The sequence below is a fragment of the Lissotriton vulgaris genome, chromosome 1_1 (assembly GCF_964263255.1).
Source record: "Lissotriton vulgaris chromosome 1_1, aLisVul1.2, whole genome shotgun sequence".
NCBI lineage: Eukaryota > Metazoa > Chordata > Amphibia > Caudata > Salamandridae > Lissotriton > Lissotriton vulgaris.
Window position 1 is genome coordinate 234358043 of NC_141685.1, and position 23871 is coordinate 234381913.

At 39.9% G+C, this 23871-nt stretch overlaps 5 non-coding genes across 5 annotated transcripts; all 5 read right to left on the reverse strand.

The window, feature by feature from the left end:
• Positions 1–1736: 1736 nt before the first annotated feature.
• On the reverse strand, positions 1737–1809 carry TRNAA-AGC (transfer RNA alanine (anticodon AGC)). Its single transcript has one exon. It is a non-coding gene; the product is annotated as a tRNA-Ala (tRNA).
• Positions 1810–2787: 978 nt separating this feature from the next.
• On the reverse strand, positions 2788–2860 carry TRNAA-AGC (transfer RNA alanine (anticodon AGC)). The gene has a single exon. It is a non-coding gene; the product is annotated as a tRNA-Ala (tRNA).
• A 6233-nt stretch (positions 2861–9093) lies between these two features.
• On the reverse strand, positions 9094–9166 carry TRNAA-AGC (transfer RNA alanine (anticodon AGC)). Its single transcript has one exon. It is a non-coding gene; the product is annotated as a tRNA-Ala (tRNA).
• Positions 9167–16447: 7281 nt separating this feature from the next.
• Positions 16448–16520, reverse strand: TRNAA-AGC (transfer RNA alanine (anticodon AGC)). Its single transcript has one exon. It is a non-coding gene; the product is annotated as a tRNA-Ala (tRNA).
• Positions 16521–21700: 5180 nt separating this feature from the next.
• On the reverse strand, positions 21701–21773 carry TRNAA-AGC (transfer RNA alanine (anticodon AGC)). The gene has a single exon. It is a non-coding gene; the product is annotated as a tRNA-Ala (tRNA).
• Between the last annotated feature and the right edge of the window lie 2098 nt (positions 21774–23871).

Below are 23871 nucleotides of genomic sequence, written 5' to 3' on the forward strand. Positions count from 1 at the left end.
CACCAGATTATGAGAGTCCAGCAAAAATTACTCATTTTCACCCAACGTGGGGCTCAAACCCACGACCCTGAGATTAAGAGTCTCATGCTCTACCGACTGAGCTAGCCGGGCTCCCACTTCAAGATGGTATGCAGACTAATCATTTTTTATGAAGGAAATCCATTCCTGGACAATTTTTGGGAGTTATTGCAGGTCTAATGCAAGATTAATCTCCATATTATGAGAGTCAATGCAATATTCAGGCCAAAATTACTCGTTTTCGCCCAACGTGGGGCTCGAACTCACGACCCTGAGATTAAGAGTCTCATGCTCTAGCGACTGAGCTAGCCGGGCTCCCTCCTTAAGACAGTATGCAGACCAATCCCTTTTTGTGAAAAAAATCAAATCCTGGATATTCCTCGACTCTTGTTTTGCAAGGAAAGCCAGATTTATACATCCTTCAGAGGACAGAGTGTCAAAAAAATAAGAGAAAATGAAAATGGAAGTTGTGAGAACTTCATTTTGAGATTGCAGAAGAATTCAAATTCCTCTCACATGCTAAAGAATACCTGAACCCTTTTGATTAAACCACTTTAGTTGTTATATTGAGACCATATTTGAAAGCCATCTGTGATTTTTCTGTTCTTACTCTGCAATGACCATGGGCAATGACAAGTTAAAAATAAAATGTATGCAAATTTTATAATGGAGAATGCGGGCATCGATCCCGCTACCTCTCGCATGCTAAGCGAGCACTGTACCATTTGCGCTAATTCCCCTGTGTGTTTAATCTGCATAACATGAAAAAAGTAACCTCACTGCATTCCACACTTTATTTGCAGTCCAATTGCCCATAACAGTGTTCAGTTCACTCCTAATTTATGCCTTACCTCCACTTATGGGATGTTTTACAGTTCAGGTTGGCCTGTTTACTACTCGAATATGAGGGATATTGTGGTGTGTTCATCTAGACTCATACCCTACCTAATCTTGAAGTTAAATTTCCCACCAATGAGAAACCAAGGGAGATACCATTTTTGATAGTTATTGCATGTCTAATGCAAGAATAATCACCAGATTATGAGAGTCCAGCAAAAATTACTCATTTTCGCCCAACGTGGGGCTCGAACCCACGACCCTGAGATTAAGAGTCTCATGCTCTACCGACTGAGCTAGCCGGGCTCCCACTTCAAGATGGTATGCAGACTAATCATTTTTTATGAAGGAAATCCATTCCTGGACAATTTTTGGGAGTTATTGCAGGTCTAATGCAAGAATAATCTCCATATTATGAGAGTCAATGCAATATTCAGGCAAAAATTACTCGTTTTCGCCCAACGTGGAGCTCGAACCCACAACCCTGAGATTAAGAGTCTCATGCTCTACCGACTGAGCTAGCCGGGCTCCCTCCTTAAGACAGTATGCAGACCAATCCCTTTTTGTGAAAAAAATCAAATCCTGGATATTCCTCTACTCTTGTTTTGCAAGGAAAGCCAGATTTATACATTCTTCAGAGGACAGAGTTTCAAAAAAAATAAGAGAAAATGAAAATGGAAGTTGTGAGAACTTCATTTTGAGATTGCATAAGAATTCAAATTCCTCTCACATGCTAAAGAATACCTGAACCCTTTTGATTAAACCACTTTAGTTGTTATAATGAGACCATATTTGAAAGCCATCTGTGATTTTTCTGTTCTTACTCTGCAATGACCATGGGCAATGACAAGTTAAAAATAAAATGTATGCAAATTTCATAATGGAGAATGCGGGCATCGATCCCGCTACCTCTCGCATGCTAAGCGAGCGCTCTACCATTTGAGCTAATTCCCCTGTGTGTTTAATCTGCCTAACATGAAAAAAGTAACCTTACTGCCTTCCACACTTTATTTGAAGTCCAATTGCCCATAACAGTGTTCAGTTCACTCCTAACTTATGCCTTACCTCCACTTATGGGATGTTTTACAGTTCAGGTTGGCCTGTTTACTACTCGATTATGAGTGATATTGTGGTGTGTTCATCTAGACTCATACTCTACCTAATCTTGAAGTTAAATTTCCCACCAATGAGAAACCAAGGGAGATACCATTTTTGATAGTTATTGCATGTCTAATGCAAGAATAATCACCAGATTATGAGAGTCCAGCAAAAATTACTCATTTTCGCCCAACGTGGGGCTCGAACCCACGACCCTGAGATTAAGAGTCTCATGCTCTACCGACTGAGCTACCGGGGCTCCCACTTCAAGATGGTATGCAGACTAATCATTTTTTATGAAGGAAATCCATTCCTGGACAATTTTTGGGAGTTATTGCAGGTCTAATGCAAGATTAATCTCCATATTATGAGAGTCAATGCAATATTCAGGCAAAAATTACTCGTTTTCGCCCAACGTGGGGCTCGAACCCACAACCCTGAGATTAAGAGTCTCATGCTCTACCGACTGAGCTAGCCGGGCTCCCTCCTTAAGACAGTATGCAGACCAATCCCTTTTTGTGAAAAAAATCAAATCCTGGATATTCCTCTACTCTTGTTTTGCAAGGAAAGCCAGATTTATACATCCTTCAGAGGACAGAGTGTCAAAAAAAATAAGAGAAAATGAAAATGGAAGTTGTGAGAACTTCATTTTGAGATTGCATAAGAATTCAAATTCCTCTCACATGCTAAAGAATACCTGAACCCTTTTGATTAAACCACTTTAGTTGTTATAATGAGACCATATTTGAAAGCCATCTGTGATTTTTCTGTTCTTACTCTGCAATGACCATGGGCAATGACAAGTTAAAAATAAAATGTATGCAAATTTTATAATGGAGAATGCGGGCATCGATCCCGCTACCTCTCGCATGCTAAGCGAGCGCTCTACCATTTGAGCTAATTCCCCTGTGTGTTTAATCTGCCTAACATGAAAAAAGTAACCTTACTGCCTTCCACACTTTATTTGAAGTCCAATTGCCCATAACAGTGTTCAGTTCACTCCTAACTTATGCCTTACCTCCACTTATGGGATGTTTTACAGTTCAGGTTGGCCTGTTTACTACTCGATTATGAGTGATATTGTGGTGTGTTCATCTAGACTCATACTCTACCTAATCTTGAAGTTAAATTTCCCACCAATGAGAAACCAAGGGAGATACCATTTTTGATAGTTATTGCATGTCTAATGCAAGAATAATCACCAGATTATGAGAGTCCAGCAAAAATTACTCATTTTCGCCCAACGTGGGGCTCGAACCCACGACCCTGAGATTAAGAGTCTCATGCTCTACCGACTGAGCTAGCCGGGCTCCCACTTCAAGATGGTATGCAGACTAATCATTTTTTATGAAGGAAATCCATTCCTGGACAATTTTTGGGAGTTATTGCAGGTCTAATGCAAGATTAATCTCCATATTATGAGAGTCAATGCAATATTCAGGCAAAAATTACTCGTTTTCGCCCAACGTGGGGCTCGAACCCACGACCCTGAGATTAAGAGTCTCATGCTCTACCGACTGAGCTAGCCGGGCTCCCTCCTTAAGACAGTATGCAGACCAATCCCTTTTTGTGAAAAAATCAAATCCTGGATATTCCTCTACTCTTGTTTTGCAAGGAAAGCCAGATTTATACATCCTTCAGAGGACAGAGTGTCAAAAAAAATAAGAGAAAATGAAAATGGAAGTTGTGAGAACTTCATTTTGAGATTGCATAAGAATTCAAATTCCTCTCACATGCTAAAGAATACCTGAACCCTTTTGATTAAACCACTTTAGTTGTTATATTGAGACCATATTTGAAAGCCATCTGTGATTTTTCTGTTCTTACTCTGCAATGACCATGGGCAATGACAAGTTAAAAATAAAATGTATGCAAATTTTATAATGGAGAATGCGGGCATCGATCCCGCTACCTCTCGCATGCTAAGCGAGCACTCTACCATTTGAGCTAATTCCCCTGTGTGTTTAATCTGCATAACATGAAAAAAGTAACCTCACTGCCTTCCACACTTTATTTGCAGTCCAATTGCCCATAACAGTGTTCAGTTCACTCCTAACTTATGCCTTACCTCCACTTATGGGATGTTTTACAGTTCAGGTTGGCCTGTTTACTACTCGAATATGAGTGATATTGTGGTGTGTTCATCTAGACTCATACCCTACCTAATCTTGAAGTTAAATTTCCCACCAATGAGAAACCAAGGGAGATACCATTTTTGATAGTTATTGCATGTCTAATGCAAGAATAATCACCAGATTATGAGAGTCCAGCAAAAATTACTCATTTTCGCCCAACGTGGGGCTCAAACCCACGACCCTGAGATTAAGAGTCTCATGCTCTACCGACTGAGCTAGCCGGGCTCCCACTTCAAGATGGTATGCAGACTAATCATTTTTTATGAAGGAAATCCATTCCTGGACAATTTTTGGGAGTTATTGCTGGTCTAATGCAAGATTAATCTCCATATTATGAGAGTCAATGCAATATTCAGGCAAAAATTACTCGTTTTCGCCCAACGTGGAGCTCGAACCCACGACCCTGAGATTAAGAGTCTCATGCTTTACCGACTGAGCTAGCCGGGCTCCCTCCTTAAGACAGTATGCAGACCAATCCCTTTTTGTGAAAAAAATCAAATCCTGGATATTCCTCTACTCTTGTTTTGCAAGGAAAGCCAGATTTATACATCCTTCAGAGGACAGAGTGTCAAAAAAAATAAGAGATAATGAAAATGGAAGTTGTGAGAACTTCATTTTGAGATTGCATAAGAATTCAAATTCCTCTCACATGCTAAAGAATACCTGAACCCTTTTGATTAAACCACTTTAGTTGTTATAATGAGACCATATTTGAAAGCCATCTGTGATTTTTCTGTTCTTACTCTGCAATGACCATGGGCAATGACAAGTTAAAAATAAAATGTATGCAAATTTTATAATGGAGAATGCGGGCATCGATCCCGCTACCTCTCGCATGCTAAGCAAGCGCTCTACCATTTGAGCTAATTCCCCTTTGTGTTTAATCTGCATAACATGAAAAAAGTAACCTCACTGCCTTCCACACTTTATTTGAAGTCCAATTGCCCATAACAGTGTTCAGTTCACTCCTAACTTATGCCTTACCTCCACTTATGGGATGTTTTACAGTTCAGGTTGGCCTGTTTACTACTCGATTATGAGTGATATTGTGGTGTGTTCATCTAGACTCATACTCTACCTAATCTTGAAGTTAAATTTCCCACCAATGAGAAACCAAGGGAGATACCATTTTTGATAGTTATTGCATGTCTAATGCAAGAATAATCACCAGATTATGAGAGTCCAGCAAAAATTACTCATTTTCGCCCAACGTGGGGCTCGAACCCACAACCCTGAGATTAAGAGTCTCATGCTCTACCGACTGAGCTAGCCGGGCTCCCACTTCAAGATGGTATGCAGACTAATCATTTTTTATGAAGGAAATCCATTCCTGGACAATTTTTGGGAGTTATTGCAGGTCTAATGCAAGATTAATCTCCATATTATGAGAGTCAATGCAATATTCAGGCAAAAATTACTCGTTTTCGCCCAACGTGGGGCTCGAACCCACGACCCTGAGATTAAGAGTCTCATGCTCTACCGACTGAGCTAGCCGGGCTCCCTCCTTAAGACAGTATGCAGACCAATCCCTTTTTGTGAAAAAAATCAAATCCTGGATATTCCTCTACTCTTGTTTTGCAAGGAAAGCCAGATTTATACATCCTTCAGAGGACAGAGTGTCAAAAAAAATAAGAGAAAATGAAAATGGAAGTTGTGAGAACTTCATTTTGAGATTGCATAAGAATTCAAATTCCTCTCACATGCTAAAGAATACCTGAACCCTTTTGATTAAACCACTTTAGTTGTTATATTGAGACCATATTTGAAAGCCATCTGTGATTTTTCTGTTCTTACTCTGCAATGACCATGGGCAATGACAAGTTAAAAATAAAATGTATGCAAATTTTATAATGGAGAATGCGGGCATCGATCCCGCTACCTCTCGCATGCTAAGCGAGCACTCTACCATTTGAGCTAATTCCCCTGTGTGTTTAATCTGCATAACATGAAAAAAGTAACCTCACTGCCTTCCACACTTTATTTGCAGTCCAATTGCCCATAACAGTGTTCAGTTCACTCCTAACTTATGCCTTACCTCCACTTATGGGATGTTTTACAGTTCAGGTTGGCCTGTTTACTACTCGAATATGAGTGATATTGTGGTGTGTTCATCTAGACTCATACCCTACCTAATCTTGAAGTTAAATTTCCCACCAATGAGAAACCAAGGGAGATACCATTTTTGATAGTTATTGCATGTCTAATGCAAGAATAATCACCAGATTATGAGAGTCCAGCAAAAATTACTCATTTTCGCCCAACGTGGGGCTCAAACCCACGACCCTGAGATTAAGAGTCTCATGCTCTACCGACTGAGCTAGCCGGGCTCCCACTGCAAGATGGTATGCAGACTAATCATTTTTTATGAAGGAAATCCATTCCTGGACAATTTTTGGGAGTTATTGCAGGTCTAATGCAAGATTAATCTCCATATTATGAGAGTCAATGCAATATTCAGGCAAAATGTACTCGTTTTCGCCCAACGTGGGGCTCGAACTCACGACCCTGAGATTAAGAGTCTCATGCTCTACCGACTGAGCTAGCCGGGCTCCCTCCTTAAGACAGTATGCAGACCAATCCCTTTTTGTGAAAAAAATCAAATCCTGGATATTCCTCTACTCTTGTTTTGCAAGGAAAGCCAGATTTATACATCCTTCAGAGGACAGAGTGTCAAAAAAAAATAAGAGAAAATGAAAATGGAAGTTGTGAGAACTTCATTTTGAGATTGCAGAAGAATTCAAATTCCTCTCACATGCTAAAGAATACCTGAACCCTTTTGATTAAACCACTTTAGTTGTTATATTGAGACCATATTTGAAAGCCATCTGTGATTTTTCTGTTCTTACTCTGCAATGACCATGGGCAATGACAAGTTAAAAATAAAATGTATGCAAATTTTATAATGGAGAATGCGGGCATCGATCCCGCTACCTCTCGCATGCTAAGCGAGCACTCTACCATTTGAGCTAATTCCCCTGTGTGTTTAATCTGCATAACATGAAAAAAGTAACCTCACTGCCTTCCACACTTTATTTGCAGTCCAATTGCCCATAACAGTGTTCAGTTCACTCCTAACTTATGCCTTACCTCCACTTATGGGATGTTTTAAAGTTCAGGTTGGCCTGTTTACTACTCGAATATGAGTGATATTGTGGTGTGTTCATCTAGACTCATACCCTACCTAATCTTGAAGTTAAATTTCCCACCAATGAGAAACCAAGGGAGATACCATTTTTGATAGTTATTGCATGTCTAATGCAAGAATAATCACCAAATTATGAGAGTCCAGCAAAAATTACTCATTTTCGCCGAACGTGGGGCTCGAACCCACGACCCTGAGATTAAGAGTCTCATGCTCTACCGACTGAGCTAGCCGGGCTCCCACTTCAAGATGGTATGCAGACTAATCATTTTTTATGACGGAAATCCATTCCTGGACAATTTCTGGGAGTTATTGCTGGTCTAACGCAAGATTAATCTCCATATTATGAGAGTCAATGCAATATTCAGGCAAAAATTACTCGTTTTCGCCCAACGTGGGGCTCGAACTCATGACCCTGAGATTAAGAGTCTCATGCTCTAGCGACTGAGCTAGCCGGGTTCCCTCCTTAAGACAGTATGCAGACCAATCCCTTTTTGTGAAAAAAATCAAATCCTGGATATTCCTCTACTCTTGTTTTGCAAGGAAAGCCAGATTTATACATCCTTCAGAGGACAGAGTGTCAAAAAAAATAAGAGAAAATGAAAATGGAAGTTGTGAGAACTTCATTTTGAGATTGCAGAAGAATTCAAATTCCTCTCACATGCTAAAGAATACCTGAACCCTTTTGATTAAACCACTTTAGTTGTTATATTGAGACCATATTTGAAAGCCATCTGTGATTTTTCTGTTCTTACTCTGCAATGACCATGGGCAATGACAAGTTAAAAATAAAATGTATGCAAATTTTATAATGGAGAATGCGGGCATCGATCCCGCTACCTCTCGCATGCTAAGCGAGCACTCTACCATTTGATCTAATTCCCCTGTGTGTTTAATCTGCATAACATGAAAAAAGTAACCTCACTGCCTTCCACACTTTATTTGCAGTCCAATTGCCCATAACAGTGTTCAGTTCACTCCTAACTTATGCCTTACCTCCACTTATGGGATGTTTTACAGTTCAGGTTGGCCTGTTTACTACTCGAATATGAGTGATATTGTGGTGTGTTCATCTAGACTCATACCCTACCTAATCTTGAAGTTAAATTTCCCACCAATGAGAAACCAAGGGAGATACCATTTTTGATAGTTATTGCATGTCTAATGCAAGAATAATCACCAGATTATGAGAGTCCAGCAAAAATTACTCATTTTCGCCCAACGTGGGGCTCGAACCCACGACCCTGAGATTAAGAGTCTCATGCTCTACTGACTGAGCTAGCCGGGCTCCCACTTCAAGATGGTATGCAGACTAATCATTTTTTATGACGGAAATCCATTCCTGGACAATTTTTGGGAGTTATTGCTGGTCTAATGCAAGATTAATATCCATATTATGAGAGTCAATGCAATATTCAGGAAAAAATTACTCGTTTTCGCCCAACGTGGGGCTCTAACCCACGACCCTGAGATTAAGAGTCTCATGCTCTACCGACTGAGCGAGCCGGGCTCCCTCCTTAAGACAGTATGCAGACCAATCCCTTTTTGTGAAAAAAATCAAATCCTGGATATTCCTCTACTCTTGTTTTGCAAGGAAAGCCAGATTTATACATCCTTCAGAGGACAGAGTGTCAAAAAAAATAAGAGAAAATGAAAATGGAAGTTGTGAGAACTTCATTTTGAGATTGCATAAGAATTCAAATTCCTCTCACATGCTAAAGAATACCTGAACCCTTTTGATTAAACCACTTTAGTTGTTATAATGAGACCATATTTGAAAGCCATCTGTGATTTTTCTGTTCTTACTCTGCAATGACCATGGGCAATGACAAGTTAAAAATAAAATGTATGCAAATTTTATAATGGAGAATGCGGGCATCGATCCCGCTACCTCTCGCATGCTAAGCGAGCGCTCTACCATTTGAGCTAATTCCCCTGTGTGTTTAATCTGCATAACATGAAAAAAGTAACCTCACTGCCTTCCACACTTTATTTGAAGTCCAATTGCCCATAACAGTGTTCAGTTCACTCCTAACTTATGCCTTACCTCCACTTATGGGATGTTTTACAGTTCAGGTTGGCCTGTTTACTACTCGATTATGAGTGATATTGTGGTGTGTTCATCTAGACTCATACTCTACCTAATCTTGAAGTTAAATTTCCCACCAATGAGAAACCAAGGGAGATACCATTTTTGATAGTTATTGCATGTCTAATGCAAGAATAATCACCAGATTATGAGAGTCCAGCAAAAATTACTCATTTTCGCCCAACGTGGGGCTCGAACCCACGACCCTGATATTAAGAGTCTCATGCTCTACCGACTGAGCTAGCCGGGCTCCCACTTCAAGATGGTATGCAGACTAATCATTTTTTATGAAGGAAATCCATTCCTGGACAATTTTTGGGAGTTATTGCAAGTCTAATGCAAGATTAATCTCCATATTATGAGAGTCAATGCAATATTCAGGCAAAAATTACTCGTTTTCGCCCAACGTGGGGCTCGAACCCACGACCCTGAGATTTAGAGTCTCATGCTCTACCGACTGAGCTAGCCGGGCTCCCTCCTTAAGACAGTATGCAGACCAATCCCTTTTTGTGAAAAAAATCAAATCCTGGATATTCCTCTACTCTTGTTTTGCAAGGAAAGCCAGATTTATACATCCTTCAGAGAACAGAGTGTCAAAAAAATAAGAGAAAATGAAAATGGAAGTTGTGAGAACTTCATTTTGAGATTGCATAAGAATTCAAATTCCTCTCACATGCTAAAGAATACCTGAACCCTTTTGATTAAACCCCTTTAGTTGTTATATTGAGACCATATTTGAAAGCCATCTGTGATTTTTCTGTTCTTACTCTGCAATGACCATGGGCAATGACAAGTTAAAAATAAAATGTATGCAAATTTTATAATGGAGAATGCGGGCATCGATCCCGCTACCTCTCGCATGCTAAGCGAGCACTCTACCATTTGAGCTAATTCCCCTGTGTGTTTAATCTGCATAACATGAAAAAAGTAACCTCACTGCCTTCCACACTTTATTTGCAGTCCAATTGCCCATAACAGTGTTCAGTTCACTCCTAACTTATGCCTTACCTCCACTTATGGGATGTTTTACAGTTCAGGTTGGCCTGTTTACTACTCGAATATGAGTGATATTGTGGTGTGTTCATCTAGACTCATACCCTACCTAATCTTGAAGTTAAATTTCCCACCAATGAGAAACCAAGGGAGATACCATTTTTGATAGTTATTGCATGTCTAATGCAAGAATAATCACCAGATTATGAGAGTCCAGCAAAAATTACTCATTTTCGCCCAACGTGGGGCTCAAACCCACGACCCTGAGATTAAGAGTCTCATGCTCTACCGACTGAGCTAGCGGGCTCCCACTTCAAGATGGTATGCAGACTAATCATTTTTTATGAAGGAAATCCATTCCTGGACAATTTTTGGGAGTTATTGCAGGTCTAATGCAAGATTAATCTCCATATTATGAGAGTCAATGCAATATTCAGGCAAAAATTACTCGTTTTCGCCCAACGTGGAGCTCGAACCCACGACCCTGAGATTAAGAGTCTCATGCTTTACCGACTGAGCTAGCCGGGCTCCCTCCTTAAGACAGTATGCAGACCAATCCCTTTTTGTGAAAAAAATCAAATCCTGGATATTCCTCTACTCTTGTTTTGCAAGGAAAGCCAGATTTATACATCCTTCAGAGGACAGAGTGTCAAAAAAAATAAGAGATAATGAAAATGGAAGTTGTGAGAACTTCATTTTGAGATTGCATAAGAATTCAAATTCCTCTCACATGCTAAAGAATACCTGAACCCTTTTGATTAAACCACTTTAGTTGTTATAATGAGACCATATTTGAAAGCCATCTGTGATTTTTCTGTTCTTACTCTGCAATGACCATGGGCAATGACAAGTTAAAAATAAAATGTATGCAAATTTTATAATGGAGAATGCGGGCATCAATCCCGCTACCTCTCGCATGCTAAGCAAGCGCTCTACCATTTGAGCTAATTCCCCTTTGTGTTTAATCTGCATAACATGAAAAAAGTAACCTCACTGCCTTCCACACTTTATTTGAAGTCCAATTGCCCATAACAGTGTTCAGTTCACTCCTAACTTATGCCTTACCTCCACTTATGGGATGTTTTACAGTTCAGGTTGGCCTGTTTACTACTCGATTATGAGTGATATTGTGGTGTGTTCATCTAGACTCATACTCTACCTAATCTTGAAGTTAAATTTCCCACCAATGAGAAACCAAGGGAGATACCATTTTTGATAGTTATTGCATGTCTAATGCAAGAATAATCACCAGATTATGAGAGTCCAGCAAAAATTACTCATTTTCGCCCAACGTGGGGCTCGAACCCACAACCCTGAGATTAAGAGTCTCATGCTCTACCGACTGAGCTAGCCGGGCTCCCACTTCAAGATGGTATGCAGACTAATCATTTTTTATGAAGGAAATCCATTCCTGGACAATTTTTGGGAGTTATTGCAGGTCTAATGCAAGATTAATCTCCATATTATGAGAGTCAATGCAATATTCAGGCAAAAATTACTCGTTTTCGCCCAACGTGGGGCTCGAACCCACGACCCTGAGATTAAGAGTCTCATGCTCTACCGACTGAGCTAGCCGGGCTCCCTCCTTAAGACAGTATGCAGACCAATCCCTTTTTGTGAAAAAAATCAAATCCTGGATATTCCTCTACTCTTGTTTTGCAAGGAAAGCCAGATTTATACATCCTTCAGAGGACAGAGTGTCAAAAAAAATAAGAGAAAATGAAAATGGAAGTTGTGAGAACTTCATTTTGAGATTGCATAAGAATTCAAATTCCTCTCACATGCTAAAGAATACCTGAACCCTTTTGATTAAACCACTTTAGTTGTTATATTGAGACCATATTTGAAAGCCATCTGTGATTTTTCTGTTCTTACTCTGCAATGACCATGGGCAATGACAAGTTAAAAATAAAATGTATGCAAATTTTATAATGGAGAATGCGGGCATCGATCCCGCTACCTCTCGCATGCTAAGCGAGCACTCTACCATTTGAGCTAATTCCCCTGTGTGTTTAATCTGCATAACATGAAAAAAGTAACCTCACTGCCTTCCACACTTTATTTGCAGTCCAATTGCCCATAACAGTGTTCAGTTCACTCCTAACTTATGCCTTACCTCCACTTATGGGATGTTTTACAGTTCAGGTTGGCCTGTTTACTACTCGAATATGAGTGATATTGTGGTGTGTTCATCTAGACTCATACCCTACCTAATCTTGAAGTTAAATTTCCCACCAATGAGAAACCAAGGGAGATACCATTTTTGATAGTTATTGCATGTCTAATGCAAGAATAATCACCAGATTATGAGAGTCCAGCAAAAATTACTCATTTTCGCCCAACGTGGGGCTCAAACCCACGACCCTGAGATTAAGAGTCTCATGCTCTACCGACTGAGCTAGCCGGGCTCCCACTGCAAGATGGTATGCAGACTAATCATTTTTTATGAAGGAAATCCATTCCTGGACAATTTTTGGGAGTTATTGCAGGTCTAATGCAAGATTAATCTCCATATTATGAGAGTCAATGCAATATTCAGGCAAAATTTACTCGTTTTCGCCCAACGTGGGGCTCGAACTCACGACCCTGAGATTAAGAGTCTCATGCTCTACCGACTGAGCTAGCCGGGCTCCCTCCTTAAGACAGTATGCAGACCAATCCCTTTTTGTGAAAAAAATCAAATCCTGGATATTCCTCTACTCTTGTTTTGCAAGGAAAGCCAGATTTATACATCCTTCAGAGGACAGAGTGTCAAAAAAAAATAAGAGAAAATGAAAATGGAAGTTGTGAGAACTTCATTTTGAGATTGCAGAAGAATTCAAATTCCTCTCACATGCTAAAGAATACCTGAACCCTTTTGATTAAACCACTTTAGTTGTTATATTGAGACCATATTTGAAAGCCATCTGTGATTTTTCTGTTCTTACTCTGCAATGACCATGGGCAATGACAAGTTAAAAATAAAATGTATGCAAATTTTATAATGGAGAATGCGGGCATCGATCCCGCTACCTCTCGCATGCTAAGCGAGCACTCTACCATTTGAGCTAATTCCCCTGTGTGTTTAATCTGCATAACATGAAAAAAGTAACCTCACTGCCTTCCACACTTTATTTGCAGTCCAATTGCCCATAACAGTGTTCAGTTCACTCCTAACTTATGCCTTACCTCCACTTATGGGATGTTTTAAAGTTCAGGTTGGCCTGTTTACTACTCGAATATGAGTGATATTGTGGTGTGTTCATCTAGACTCATACCCTACCTAATCTTGAAGTTAAATTTCCCACCAATGAGAAACCAAGGGAGATACCATTTTTGATAGTTATTGCATGTCTAATGCAAGAATAATCACCAAATTATGAGAGTCCAGCAAAAATTACTCATTTTCGCCGAACGTGGGGCTCGAACCCACGACCCTGAGATTAAGAGTCTCATGCTCTACCGACTGAGCTAGCCGGGCTCCCACTTCAAGATGGTATGCAGACTAATCATTTTTTATGACGGAAATCCATTCCTGGACAATTTTTGGGAGTTATTGCTGGTCTAATGCAAGATTAATCTCCATATTATGAGAGTCAATGCAATATTCAGGCAAAAATTACTCGTTTTCGCCCAACGTGGGGCTCGAACTCATGACCCTGAGATTAAGAGTCTCATGCTCTAGCGACTGAGCTAGCCGGGTTCCCTCCTTAAGACAGTATGCAGACCAATCCCTTTTTGTGAAAAAAATCAAATCCTGGATATTCCTCTACTCTTGTTTTGCAAGGAAAGCCAGATTTATACATCCTTCAGAGGACAGAGTGTCAAAAAAAATAAGAGAAAATGAAAATGGAAGTTGTGAGAACTTCATTTTGAGATTGCAGAAGAATTCAAATTCCTCTCACATGCTAAAGAATACCTGAACCCTTTTGATTAAACCACTTTAGTTGTTATATTGAGACCATATTTGAAAGCCATCTGTGATTTTTCTGTTCTTACTCTGCAATGACCATGGGCAATGACAAGTTAAAAATAAAATGTATGCAAATTTTATAATGGAGAATGCGGGCATCGATCCCGCTACCTCTCGCATGCTAAGCGAGCACTCTACCATTTGAGCTAATTCCCCTGTGTGTTTAATCTGCATAACATGAAAAAGTAACCTCACTGCCTTCCACACTTTATTTGCAGTCCAATTGCCCATAACAGTGTTCAGTTCACTCCTAACTTATGCCTTACCTCCACTTATGGGATGTTTTACAGTTCAGGTTGGCCTGTTTACTACTCGAATATGAGTGATATTGTGGTGTGTTCATCTAGACTCATACCCTACCTAATCTTGAAGTTAAATTTCCCACCAATGAGAAACCAAGGGAGATACCATTTTTGATAGTTATTGCATGTCTAATGCAAGAATAATCACCAGATTATGAGAGTCCAGCAAAAATTACTCATTTTCGCCCAACGTGGGGCTCGAACCCACGACCCTGAGATTAAGAGTCTCATGCTCTACCGACTGAGCTAGCCGGGCTCCCACTTCAAGATGGTATGCAGACTAATCATTTTTTATGACGGAAATCCATTCCTGGACAATTTTTGGGAGTTATTGCTGGTCTAATGCAAGATTAATCTCCATATTATGAGAGTCAATGCAATATTCAGGAAAAAATTACTCGTTTTCGCCCAACGTGGGGCTCTAACCCACGACCCTGAGATTAAGAGTCTCATGCTCTACCGACTGAGCGAGCCGGGCTCCCTCCTTAAGACAGTATGCAGACCAATCCCTTTTTGTGAAAAAAATCAAATCCTGGATATTCCTCTACTCTTGTTTTGCAAGGAAAGCCAGATTTATACATCCTTCAGAGGACAGAGTGTCAAAAAAAATAAGAGAAAATGAAAATGGAAGTTGTGAGAACTTCATTTTGAGATTGCAGAAGAATTCAAATTCCTCTCACATGCTAAAGAATACCTGAACCCTTTTGATTAAACCACTTTAGTTGTTATATTGAGACCATATTTGAAAGCCATCTGTGATTTTTCTGTTCTTACTCTGCAATGACCATGGGCAATGACAAGTTAAAAATAAAATGTATGCAAATTTTATAATGGAGAATGCGGGCATCGATCCCGCTACCTCTCGCATGCTAAGCGAGCACTCTACCATTTGAGCTAATTCCCCTGTGTGTTTAATCTGCATAACATGAAAAAGTAACCTCACTGCCTTCCACACTTTATTTGCAGTCCAATTGCCCATAACAGTGTTCAGTTCACTCCTAACTTATGCCTTACCTCCACTTATGGGATGTTTTACAGTTCAGGTTGGCCTGTTTACTACTCGAATATGAGTGATATTGTGGTGTGTTCATCTAGACTCATACCCTACCTAATCTTGAAGTTAAATTTCCCACCAATGAGAAACCAAGGGAGATACCATTTTTGATAGTTATTGCATGTCTAATGCAAGAATAATCACCAGATTATGAGAGTCCAGCAAAAATTACTCATTTTCGCCCAACGTGGGGCTCGAACCCACGACCCTGAGATTAAGAGTCTCATGCTCTACCGACTGAGCTAGCCGGGCTCCCACTTCAAGATGGTATGCAGACTAATCATTTTTTATGACGGAAATCCATTCCTGGACAATTTTTGGGAGTTATTGCTGGTCTAATGCAAGATTAATCTCCATATTATGAGAGTCAATGCAATATTCAGGAAAAAATTACTCGTTTTCGCCCAACGTGGGGCTCTAACCCACGACCCTGAGATTAAGAGTCTCATGCTCTACCGACTGAGCGAGCCGGGCTCCCTCCTTAAGACAGTATGCAGACCAATCCCTTTTTGTGAAAAAAATCAAATCCTGGATATTCCTCTACTCTTGTTTTGCAAGGAAAGCCAGATTTATACATCCTTCAGAGGACAGAGTGTCAAAAAAAATAAGAGAAAATGAAAATGGAAGTTGTGAGAACTTCATTTTGAGATTGCATAAGAATTCAAATTCCTCTCACATGCTAAAGAATACCTGAACCCTTTTGATTAAACCACTTTAGTTGTTATAATGAGACCATATTTGAAAGCCATCTGTGATTTTTCTGTTCTTACTCTGCAATGACCATGGGCAATGACAAGTTAAAAATAAAATGTATGCAAATTTTATAATGGAGAATGCGGGCATCGATCCCGCTACCTCTCGCATGCTAAGCGAGCGCTCTACCATTTGAGCTAATTCCCCTGTGTGTTTAATCTGCATAACATGAAAAAAGTAACCTCACTGCCTTCCACACTTTATTTGAAGTCCAATTGCCCATAACAGTGTTCAGTTCACTCCTAACTTATGCCTTACCTCCACTTATGGGATGTTTTACAGTTCAGGTTGGCCTGTTTACTACTCGATTATGAGTGATATTGTGGTGTGTTCATCTAGACTCATACTCTACCTAATCTTGAAGTTAAATTTCCCACCAATGAGAAACCAAGGGAGATACCATTTTTGATAGTTATTGCATGTCTAATGCAAGAATAATCACCAGATTATGAGAGTCCAGCAAAAATTACTCATTTTCGCCCAACGTGGGGCTCGAACCCACAACCCTGAGATTAAGAGTCTCATGCTCTACCGACTGAGCTAGCCGGGCTCCCACTTCAAGATGGTATGCAGACTAATCATTTTTTATGAAGGAAATCCATTCCTGGACAATTTTTGGGAGTTATTGCAGGTCTAATGCAAGATTAATCTCCATATTATGAGAGTCAATGCAATATTCAGGCAAAAATTACTCGTTTTCGCCCAACGTGGGGCTCGAACCCACGACCCTGAGATTTAGAGTCTCATGCTCTACCGACTGAGCTAGCCGGGCTCCCTCCTTAAGACAGTATGCAGACCAATCCCTTTTTGTGAAAAAAAATCAAATCCTGGATATTCCTCTACTCTTGTTTTGCAAGGAAAGCCAGATTTATACATCCTTCAGAGGACAGAGTGTCAAAAAAATAAGAGAAAATGAAAATGGAAGTTGTGAGAACTTCATTTTGAGATTGCATAAGAATTCAAATTCCTCTCACATGCTAAAGAATACCTGAACCCTTTTGATTAAACCACTTTAGTTGTTATATTGAGACCATATTTGAAAGCCATCTGTGATTTTTCTGTTCTTACTCTGCAATGACCATGGGCAATGACAAGTTAAAAATAAAATGTATGCAAATTTTATAATGGAGAATGCGGGCATCGATCCCGCTACCTCTCGCATGCTAAGCGAGCACTCTACCATTTGAGCTAATTCCCCTGTGTGTTTAATCTGCATAACATGAAAAAAGTAACCTCACTGCCTTCCACACTTTATTTGCAGTCCAATTGCCCATAACAGTGTTCAGTTCACTCCTAACTTATGCCTTACCTCCACTTATGGGATGTTTTACAGTTCAGGTTGGCCTGTTTACTACTCGAATATGAGGGATATTGTGGTGTGTTCATCTAGACTCATACCCTACCTAATCTTGAAGTTAAATTTCCCACCAATGAGAAACCAAGGGAGATACCATTTTTGATAGTTATTGCATGTCTAATGCAAGAATAATCACCAGATTATGAGAGTCCAGCAAAAATTACTCATTTTCGCCCAACGTGGGGCTCGAACCCACGACCCTGAGATTAAGAGTCTCATGCTCTACCGACTGAGCTAGCCGGGCTCCCACTTCAAGATGGTATGCAGACTAATCATTTTTTATGACGGAAATCCATTCCTGGACAATTTTTGGGAGTTATTGCAGGTCTAATGCAAGATTAATCTCCATATTATGAGAGTCAATGTAATATTCAGGAAAAAATTACTCGTTTTCGCCCAACGTGGGGCTCTAACCCACGACCCTGAGATTAAGAGTCTCATGCTCTACCGACTGAGCGAGCCGGGCTCCCTCCTTAAGACAGTATGCAGACCAATCCCTTTTTGTGAAAAAAATCAAATCCTGGATATTCCTCTACTCTTGTTTTGCAAGAAAAGCCAGATTTATACATCCTTCAGAGGACAGAGTGTCAAAAAAAATAAGAGAAAATGAAAACGGAAGTTGTGAGAACTTCATTTTGAGATTGCATAAGAATTCAAATTCCTCTCACATGCTAAAGAATACCTGAACCCTTTTGATTAAACCACTTTAGTTGTTATAATAAGACCATATTTGAAAGCAATCTGTGATTTTTCTGTTCTTACTCTGCAATGACCTTGGCAATGACAAGTTAAAAATAAAATGTATGCAAATTTTATAATGGAGAATGCGGGCATCGATCCCACTACCTCTCGCATGCTAAGCGAGCGCTCTACCATTTGAGCTAATTCCCCTGTGTGTTTAATCTGCATAACATGAAAAAAGTAACCTCACTGCCTTCCACACTTTATTTGAAGTCCAATTGCCCATAACAGTGTTCAGTTCACTCCTAACTTATGCCTTACCTCCACTTATGGGATGTTTTACAGTTCAGGTTGGCCTGTTTACTACTCGAATATGAGTGATATTGTGGTGTGTTCATCTGGACTCATACCCTACCTAATCTTGAAGTTAAATTTCCCACCAATGAGAAACCAAGGGAGATTCCATTTTTGATAGTTATTGCATGTCTAATGCAAGAATAATCACCAGATTATGAGAGTCCAGCAAAAATTACTCATTTTCGCCCAACGTGGGGCTCAAACCCACGACCCTGAGATTAAGAGTCTCATGCTCTACCGACTGAGCTAGCCGGGCTCCCACTTCAAGATGGTATGCAGACTAATCATTTTTTATGAAGGAAATCCATTCCTGGACAATTTTTGGGAGTTATTGCAGGTCTAATGCAAGAATAATCTCCATATTATGAGAGTCAATGCAATATTCAGGCAAAAATTACTTGTTTTCGCCCAACGTGGAGCTCGAACCCACAACCCTGAGATTAAGAGTCTCATGCTCTACCGACTGAGCTAGCCGGGCTCCCTCCTTAAGACAGTATGCAGACCAATCCCTTTTTGTGAAAAAAATCAAATCCTGGATATTCCTCTACTCTTGTTTTGCAAGGAAAGCCAGATTTATACATCCTTCAGAGGACAGAGTGTCAAAAAAAATAAGAGAAAATGAAAATGGAAGTTGTGAGAACTTCATTTTGAGATTGCATAAGAATTCAAATTCCTCTCACATGCTAAAGAATACCTGAACCCTTTTGATTAAACCACTTTAGTTGTTATATTGAGACCATATTTGAAAGCCATCTGTGATTTTTCTGTTCTTACTCTGCAATGACCATGGGCAATGACAAGTTAAAAATAAAATGTATGCAAATTTTATAATGGAGAATGCGGGCATCGATCCCGCTACCTCTCGCATGCTAAGCGAGCACTCTACCATTTGAGCTAATTCCCCTGTGTGTTTAATCTGCATAACATGAAAAAAGTAACCTCACTGCCTTCCACACTTTATTTGCAGTCCAATTGCCCATAACAGTGTTCAGTTCACTCCTAACTTATGCCTTACCTCCACTTATGGGATGTTTTAAAGTTCAGGTTGGCCTGTTTACTACTCGAATATGAGTGATATTGTGGTGTGTTCATCTAGACTCATACCCTACCTAATCTTGAAGTTAAATTTCCCACCAATGAGAAACCAAGGGAGATACCATTTTTGATAGTTATTGCATGTCTAATGCAAGAATAATCACCAAATTATGAGAGTCCAGCAAAAATTACTCATTTTCGCCGAACGTGGGGCTCGAACCCACGACCCTGAGATTAAGAGTCTCATGCTCTACCGACTGAGCTAGCCGGGCTCCCACTTCAAGATGGTATGCAGACTAATCATTTTTTATGACGGAAATCCATTCCTGGACAATTTTTGGGAGTTATTGCTGGTCTAATGCAAGATTAATCTCCATATTATGAGAGTCAATGCAATATTCAGGCAAAAATTACTCGTTTTCGCCCAACGTGGGGCTCGAACTCATGACCCTGAGATTAAGAGTCTCATGCTCTAGCGACTGAGCTAGCCGGGTTCCCTCCTTAAGACAGTATGCAGACCAATCCCTTTTTGTGAAAAAAATCAAATCCTGGATATTCCTCTACTCTTGTTTTGCAAGGAAAGCCAGATTTATACATCCTTCAGAGGACAGAGTGTCAAAAAAAATAAGAGAAAATGAAAATGGAAGTTGTGAGAACTTCATTTTGAGATTGCAGAAGAATTCAAATTCCTCTCACATGCTAAAGAATACCTGAACCCTTTTGATTAAACCACTTTAGTTGTTATATTGAGACCATATTTGAAAGCCATCTGTGATTTTTCTGTTCTTACTCTGCAATGACCATGGGCAATGACAAGTTAAAAATAAAATGTATGCAAATTTTATAATGGAGAATGCGGGCATCGATCCCGCTACCTCTCGCATGCTAAGCGAGCACTCTACCATTTGAGCTAATTCCCCTGTGTGTTTAATCTGCATAACATGAAAAAGTAACCTCACTGCCTTCCACACTTTATTTGCAGTCCAATTGCCCATAACAGTGTTCAGTTCACTCCTAACTTATGCCTTACCTCCACTTATGGGATGTTTTACAGTTCAGGTTGGCCTGTTTACTACTCGAATATGAGTGATATTGTGGTGTGTTCATCTAGACTCATACCCTACCTAATCTTGAAGTTAAATTTCCCACCAATGAGAAACCAAGGGAGATACCATTTTTGATAGTTATTGCATGTCTAATGCAAGAATAATCACCAGATTATGAGAGTCCAGCAAAAATTACTCATTTTCGCCCAACGTGGGGCTCGAACCCACGACCCTGAGATTAAGAGTCTCATGCTCTACCGACTGAGCTAGCCGGGCTCCCACTTCAAGATGGTATGCAGACTAATCATTTTTTATGACGGAAATCCATTCCTGGACAATTTTTGGGAGTTATTGCTGGTCTAATGCAAGATTAATCTCCATATTATGAGAGTCAATGCAATATTCAGGAAAAAATTACTCGTTTTCGCCCAACGTGGGGCTCTAACCCACGACCCTGAGATTAAGAGTCTCATGCTCTACCGACTGAGCGAGCCGGGCTCCCTCCTTAAGACAGTATGCAGACCAATCCCTTTTTGTGAAAAAAATCAAATCCTGGATATTCCTCTACTCTTGTTTTGCAAGGAAAGCCAGATTTATACATCCTTCAGAGGACAGAGTGTCAAAAAAAATAAGAGAAAATGAAAATGGAAGTTGTGAGAACTTCATTTTGAGATTGCATAAGAATTCAAATTCCTCTCACATGCTAAAGAATACCTGAACCCTTTTGATTAAACCACTTTAGTTGTTATAATGAGACCATATTTGAAAGCCATCTGTGATTTTTCTGTTCTTACTCTGCAATGACCATGGGCAATGACAAGTTAAAAATAAAATGTATGCAAATTTTATAATGGAGAATGCGGGCATCGATCCCGCTACCTCTCGCATGCTAAGCGAGCGCTCTACCATTTGAGCTAATTCCCCTGTGTGTTTAATCTGCATAACATGAAAAAAGTAACCTCACTGCCTTCCACACTTTATTTGAAGTCCAATTGCCCATAACAGTGTTCAGTTCACTCCTAACTTATGCCTTACCTCCACTTATGGGATGTTTTACAGTTCAGGTTGGCCTGTTTACTACTCGATTATGAGTGATATTGTGGTGTGTTCATCTAGACTCATACTCTACCTAATCTTGAAGTTAAATTTCCCACCAATGAGAAACCAAGGGAGATACCATTTTTGATAGTTATTGCATGTCTAATGCAAGAATAATCACCAGATTATGAGAGTCCAGCAAAAATTACTCATTTTCGCCCAACGTGGGGCTCGAACCCACAACCCTGAGATTAAGAGTCTCATGCTCTACCGACTGAGCTAGCCGGGCTCCCACTTCAAGATGGTATGCAGACTAATCATTTTTTATGAAGGAAATCCATTCCTGGACAATTTTTGGGAGTTATTGCAGGTCTAATGCAAGATTAATCTCCATATTATGAGAGTCAATGCAATATTCAGGCAAAAATTACTCGTTTTCGCCCAACGTGGGGCTCGAACCCACGACCCTGAGATTTAGAGTCTCATGCTCTACCGACTGAGCTAGCCGGGCTCCCTCCTTAAGACAGTATGCAGACCAATCCCTTTTTGTGAAAAAAAATCAAATCCTGGATATTCCTCTACTCTTGTTTTGCAAGGAAAGCCAGATTTATACATCCTTCAGAGGACAGAGTGTCAAAAAAATAAGAGAAAATGAAAATGGAAGTTGTGAGAACTTCATTTTGAGATTGCATAAGAATTCAAATTCCTCTCACATGCTAAAGAATACCTGAACCCTTTTGATTAAACCACTTTAGTTGTTATATTGAGACCATATTTGAAAGCCATCTGTGATTTTTCTGTTCTTACTCTGCAATGACCATGGGCAATGACAAGTTAAAAATAAAATGTATGCAAATTTTATAATGGAGAATGCGGGCATCGATCCCGCTACCTCTCGCATGCTAAGCGAGCACTCTACCATTTGAGCTAATTCCCCTGTGTGTTTAATCTGCATAACATGAAAAAAGTAACCTCACTGCCTTCCACACTTTATTTGCAGTCCAATTGCCCATAACAGTGTTCAGTTCACTCCTAACTTATGCCTTACCTCCACTTATGGGATGTTTTACAGTTCAGGTTGGCCTGTTTACTACTCGAATATGAGGGATATTGTGGTGTGTTCATCTAGACTCATACCCTACCTAATCTTGAAGTTAAATTTCCCACCAATGAGAAACCAAGGGAGATACCATTTTTGATAGTTATTGCATGTCTAATGCAAGAATAATCACCAGATTATGAGAGTCCAGCAAAAATTACTCATTTTCGCCCAACGTGGGGCTCGAACCCACGACCCTGAGATTAAGAGTCTCATGCTCTACCGACTGAGCTAGCCGGGCTCCCACTTCAAGATGGTATGCAGACTAATCATTTTTTATGACGGAAATCCATTCCTGGACAATTTTTGGGAGTTATTGCAGGTCTAATGCAAGATTAATCTCCATATTATGAGAGTCAATGCAATATTCAGGAAAAAATTACTCGTTTTCGCCCAACGTGGGGCTCTAACCCACGACCCTGAGATTAAGAGTCTCATGCTCTACCGACTGAGCGAGCCGGGCTCCCTCCTTAAGACAGTATGCAGACCAATCCCTTTTTGTGAAAAAAATCAAATCCTGGATATTCCTCTACTCTTGTTTTGCAAGAAAAGCCAGATTTATACATCCTTCAGAGGACAGAGTGTCAAAAAAAATAAGAGAAAATGAAAACGGAAGTTGTGAGAACTTCATTTTGAGATTGCATAAGAATTCAAATTCCTCTCACATGCTAAAGAATACCTGAACCCTTTTGATTAAACCACTTTAGTTGTTATAATAAGACCATATTTGAAAGCAATCTGTGATTTTTCTGTTCTTACTCTGCAATGACCTTGGCAATGACAAGTTAAAAATAAAATGTATGCAAATTTTATAATGGAGAATGCGGGCATCGATCCCACTACCTCTCGCATGCTAAGCGAGCGCTCTACCATTTGAGCTAATTC